The following is a 5802-nucleotide window of genomic DNA, read 5'->3' as shown; positions in this document are numbered from 1 at the left end:
GAGAACAATTTGTTTATTTGGCCTTTCTGTAATCTTTGAGTTTGTTACTCACGGTATTTTTTTTCTTTTGCAGCACACCAAAGAGTTTTTAATACGTAACATATTCTCAAACAATTCCACTTAATGTTGAATGACAGCAATGAATTTCATGTGTTTCAGAAACTAACTCACATTGATGACATGTCATCAGCGTTAGCTGCCTGTGACAGCTCAATAGCTTTCAATCTCTTCATGTCTTCATGACTAACTTGTTTCAAGTGCATTTTGTCATCTACATGAGCGGAGCACTCTTCAAAGTTTAATTTCCACGATTTCGTAGGCCCTGCCTGTTGGAACTTTTGTGACCTACCAGTCAGTCAATCAGCTGCATATTGAATGAGACAGACCCTCCAGTGACCCCAATCAGACTCAGACGCAGTCGCACACTGTATACAAAGAGCTGCAGCTGGCTCCCAGATGCAGCGGTGAAGTGAAAGTGGAACATACAGGGTTAAATCCAGACTGAGGAGAGTGGTTCTGTCAGAAAGACCCCGGATACATCATCTAATCCAACTCCAAGATATAATGAAGAGACCTGCCAACAGCAATTCTTTCTACCTTTCACCAGATCTTGTTCAATCTCAAGTGGTAATCAAGCTGGGTCCTTACTACAACTTCAAAAGAAGACCATTTCTTTTTTTACACAGAGAATGATCAAATGAGTTTTGAGAGTTTGCCTTATGATTTTTCTTGTTCTTTAAACTGTCTGGAGGAGATCAGATGCTCTCTAGTTAATGCAGGTGTAAGTTACTATGTGTATCCGTAACCTCTTGATGTTATCTCACTTGATGCATGCACCGTGTATTTTTAGTTCTGGGTCCTTTTTCAGCTTGTTCGCCACATAATCAGATCTGCTTTGAAACTCTTTATCTGTCTGAGGTTGTTGTTACAGTGTGGCACCCTGCCAGAGGAAAAAAAGCTGAAGGTGCCAGAAGAATTTGTAGGCTACTGTTTACATGACTTCTGCCTTCACTCACCTGCACCACCTCATATTAGTCATAAACAACAACACTGATCACAGACGATGATGAAACAGAATAGATAGATAGATAGATAGAACTCAGATAAATGGTGCTTTACTCACTATGTGCACTGCATTTGTCTTTTGTATTATTTGTACCATAGTTATTCATGTGAAATGTTCTTGGAAATTATTGAGAAATTATAAAATCTAAAATTAAGTTACCATTTAAGAGAGACACAAAACTAAAGTAAATGTTTGCGCCTTTCTCCTCTATACATACACTGCTCTACATGCATGCAACGTCGCACATGCTGTGATATCACTGCTGTCTCATCCCATACCACCAAAAGGTTCAGCTCTTACATGGACTCCAGCTGCATTTATCTCCAATTTCCTTCCATCTGGTTTGAGTTCCACTCAAAGCCAGTCATGATAAAAAACGGCTTTACTCTGCAAAACGCAATAGAGTGATACAGGACATGGTTAAAATTCAAGGAGAACAGTGTCAGTGATGACTCTAAGGTGTGTGTGTGTTGGGCAGAGTCATTGCCCATCAGCAGTAATGAGTTTTTGTATTTGTCTGGACCTTCATGATGGCAGTGAGCGGAGCTATTGTTATACCAGCTCCTGCAGACACTCATGTCGGTTTTTAGGAGGTTCTGACATATGGTTAACATACTGTATTGTTAGGGGCAGTTTGATCCTGAAATACACTAAAGAAATTCAGCCACTGTCTGAGAATGTTAGATTGGAAAGATTAAGACGTTATAAAAATGCGTTCACCAAAAATGTAATATTTATTTGGTTCCCATCTGACGAATGAATCCCACACTGACATATGACATTTTACGTTATCTTTATTATAAACAGTCCAAACATACTCTTCACTTTCTGCTCCAAAATTATGAAATACAGTGTCTTAGGAACTTGAAAATATACATTTATTGATCATGGTCATTTACTGATTTACATAATATGACATATATGGGGTCCAGCTGATGTATCATGGTTAAAATTTAATTGTATTTACCTGATAATATCATTGGCTCATGTTGTAATTGGCAGCCAGCCCAGAGTGCACAGACGTACAGATGAATACTTGTATGACAAACACTCAGTCCTTTGATGTTCACACACAAACATGATGGTAGCCAGATAATATCATTAGTCATGCCACCATCATATATGTTACACTTCTTAATCACACATGCCTTTGATATAGGATTCAGGAGACACTCATTACTACAAGATTACCAGAGCTTGATAAATCCCTCCGCTTTATGATTCTCTTGTCAACGCACCATGTCAGATTGAGGCTAGACAGCCCCGGGAACATTACCTAGAGAGCCAGAGGCTCAATATAAAGAGATACAGACAGAAAGAGATCATGCATCAAATGATGATTCGTGAGCACATCAAAGCAAAGCATCTGTTTCATAACCTTGGAGAGCACTGGAAAAGAAGGATTTCAGGCTCCTATACAACAGACGCACTGTCAGGCACAACAGGTGGGCTATAAGTATCCTCCACAGGTTGTATGGCCCTCCTCAGCGAGGGTCCCACCTACAGTACGGGCAACATCTGAGACAGAGGAAACAGTATATCTGTAGCTGACAACAGCAGAGAGGATGGATATGTACCATGTCAACAGATACAAATTACAGAGGATATGACAGGGCAAGACATGATCATTTTTAATTTTTTCTTTTTTGTCCATGAGGAAGTGAAACTTGGTGCCAGAGGAGCCAGAACTGAAATGATGTGAACAAGATGTCAATGTGAAATATTACTGAGGCATCACTTAAGTGTGGCATAAGCTTTTATGCAACTAGAGGCATGTAAATGGAAAACAGGAAGGGGTCTAAAATGGAACCTTGAGGAACTCCACAAGTAATTTATGTTAAAGCAGCTGTGCGGAACTTTTTACCATTAATAAAACTGCCCCTAGTTCGTATCACCCCCCCCCCCCCCCCCCCATGTGACCATGAACACAAATATACAGCAGGCAGTTGTCCTCAGTTTATAAGAAATTCAGAGCTACACCAGAACATTTATGAACAGGTCTTACTTTACTACTAATTTGTGTGTAACGTTAGCATGTTAGCATGTTTCCACTAATTACTTGGACTGACCTAACGTTAGTAGCGTTAGCTTTGCAAGCGAAGGCTGCAGGTAACAGCTTTGCTGTGTTAGGATTATGTTATGTCTTCACTGTGTATCTTCACATAAAATAATACTCCGACCATATGGGAGTTATGCCCTTTCGCTATCATTTTTATACTGAGACAACATGATCGATATCTTTTTTGTGTCTGTACGTCCAGTGGCTGGGTCTGAGCGGTTAGCATTGCGCTTATAGGGGGTCAGTACGTCCTGCGAAGTGATCCGCGGAGGGATACACCGGTGAGCAGGCACAGACGTAGCTTGTAAACAAAACCCAGCTGTTTATTTAGCCTAGCGATATCTCCGGATTTTAGGAGCTGCAATGGACGACTTTGAACGCGATTTTGAAGAGTTTCTTGTAGCGGACACAGACCCAGAGCCATACCTGTTTGAGCCGGAGTACACAGATGAGGAACTCCATGTGTTGCATGCTGAGCAGGCGAGAAGAGAGGCTGAATCCTCCGCTACCTCGGTGCTACCATTGTTGGGGAGATATATCATCAGGAGGAAAACCGCCGCAGAGAGTGCATCACAAGGAAAAACTTTGCAGCAATCACTAATCCTGGCGTGGTTGAAACTTTTTTTCATGTTTCTAAGATGAACTGGAAAAAACGCCCCAGGCCTGCAGGAGCTGATGGACAGCTTTCAGTCGGGTGAGTAACGTCGTCCATGTCGTCTCTTTGTTCGCTTTTACCGAGTGACCTAGCGTACCTGTCCCAGAGCCAGCTGCAGCTGTTGCTCACCGGTGTATCCCTCCGCGCAAGATGTACTGACCCCCTACAAGTGCCATGCTAACCGCTGTCTCAATATGAAAATGATAGAGAAAGGGCATAACTCCCAAATCGTCAGAGTATTCTTATCACATAACAATGCGGACTCAGCAGATGACTTGTTAACTGTTTATTCCTCCTAACACCGAACGTACACGGCTGCTTCTCATTGTTTCCAGTAGCACAACAACGGTTACTACATTACCCAGAATAAGTTGAGGCTCACACTACTACGGTAGCTTTAGTAGCTCAAAATACACAACAGCTTACATTAGATCAGAATAGAAACACGACAGGAGAATTTACTGAGTAATTTTGCTGTTTCCACTAATTACTTGGACTGACCTGACGTTAGTTAATCCTCTCGCTCTCCAAAACAAATGCATGCTGCAGTCGGAATTTTACGACACCAGGCTGTGGGTGTCATACCGCTCCGACCAAAGGGGCGCTATAATCAACGAAAACGAAAAGTTCCGCACAGCTGCTTTAAGGAAGGAGAGGAGTTTCCTATTAACTCATGTATTTGTTTTATAATTCTAATCTGCCAAGTAACAACTATCTATAATTCATGTAGAGAATTAAAATCTATAGTACAATAGTTAAAATATATAGTAGTACAAAAGTAAAACAAATTTTATGAAATCAAAGTTTACTTGAGTAAATGTACCTTGTTACTTTACACCACTGACTGAATGTCTATAAGATCTAAAGCTTGGAGTGCTGTTTTTTTTTTGTTTGTTTTGTTTTTTTAAAGTGGTAGTAAGTTATTTTAATGTTGGGGAATGGAGATACAACAAAAATAATAAATATATTCAAAAAAATTGAAAAAAAAATATGCCAACAAATTAATCAAATTACTATGACGTAAATACCGGTAAGCTATCAGTAATTCACATAACCTACTGTACAGGACAGCAACATGAATACATTGAAAAAACATGTAGAGTGCATGTATCCATGTACCCCATGTGTGAGTATTTATCTGTATATGCACACATGTAAATTAATGAAACAAAGAGTGGTTCTTGCTGCACACTTGTTGTCACATTTTGTCTTAGTTCATGTCAAAATTGATTCTGGCATCTGAGGAAACTCCTCTTTTTTATCACTGTCAATCATTTTTTCATGCAACACCAAAAACTTAAAGGGCCAGTGTGTAATATTTGGCATGGTTTATTGTCAAATCTGAATCTGAATATTCTACCCATTAATATGTTTATATACAGTGGTGGAAAAAAGTTTTCAGACACCCTTAAAATTTTACACAGTCTCAAATATTATCATGAAATATTTTTGGAAAAATCTTTTTTGTGTTTCAAAAGGTGTGGCTGCATTAGACAGATACAAACAAATACAAATTATATTTTTGTTTATTGTTTACAAAAAAAACTAACAAAACTAAATTCTTGACAGTTTCAATATGTCAGTTCTCAACATTGTCGGTATCAAAGTCAACAAATAACAGAGAATGTGTTCAAAACTGAACAAAAAATAAATAAACCATCACATCATCAAATTAATATTTAGTAGTCCTGCCATTGGCACGTAGTAGAGCTCTAATCCTGGCTGGCATGTTCCCCACGAGCCTTTCACACTGTTGAGGGGTAATCTTGTCCCATTCTTCTTGAATTACTGCTTTTAATCCTTCTAAATTCTTTGGTTTATGCTTTGAAACAGACCTTTTGATAATCCACCACAGATTTTCAATGAGGCTCATGTCCGGGGATTGAGCTGGCCACTCTAAGACCTGGATACTGTGCTCCTGCAGCCAAGTTCTACTGGCCTTGGATGTGTGGGAAGGGGCATTATCTTGTTGAAACATCCAGTTTCCATCGAGAATGGTACAATACTTGGTAGAGTTCAATG

This window comes from Epinephelus lanceolatus, chromosome 3, assembly GCF_041903045.1.
Source record: "Epinephelus lanceolatus isolate andai-2023 chromosome 3, ASM4190304v1, whole genome shotgun sequence".
Lineage (NCBI taxonomy): Eukaryota > Metazoa > Chordata > Actinopteri > Perciformes > Serranidae > Epinephelus > Epinephelus lanceolatus.
Note: the sequence above shows the minus strand (reverse complement) of the source record.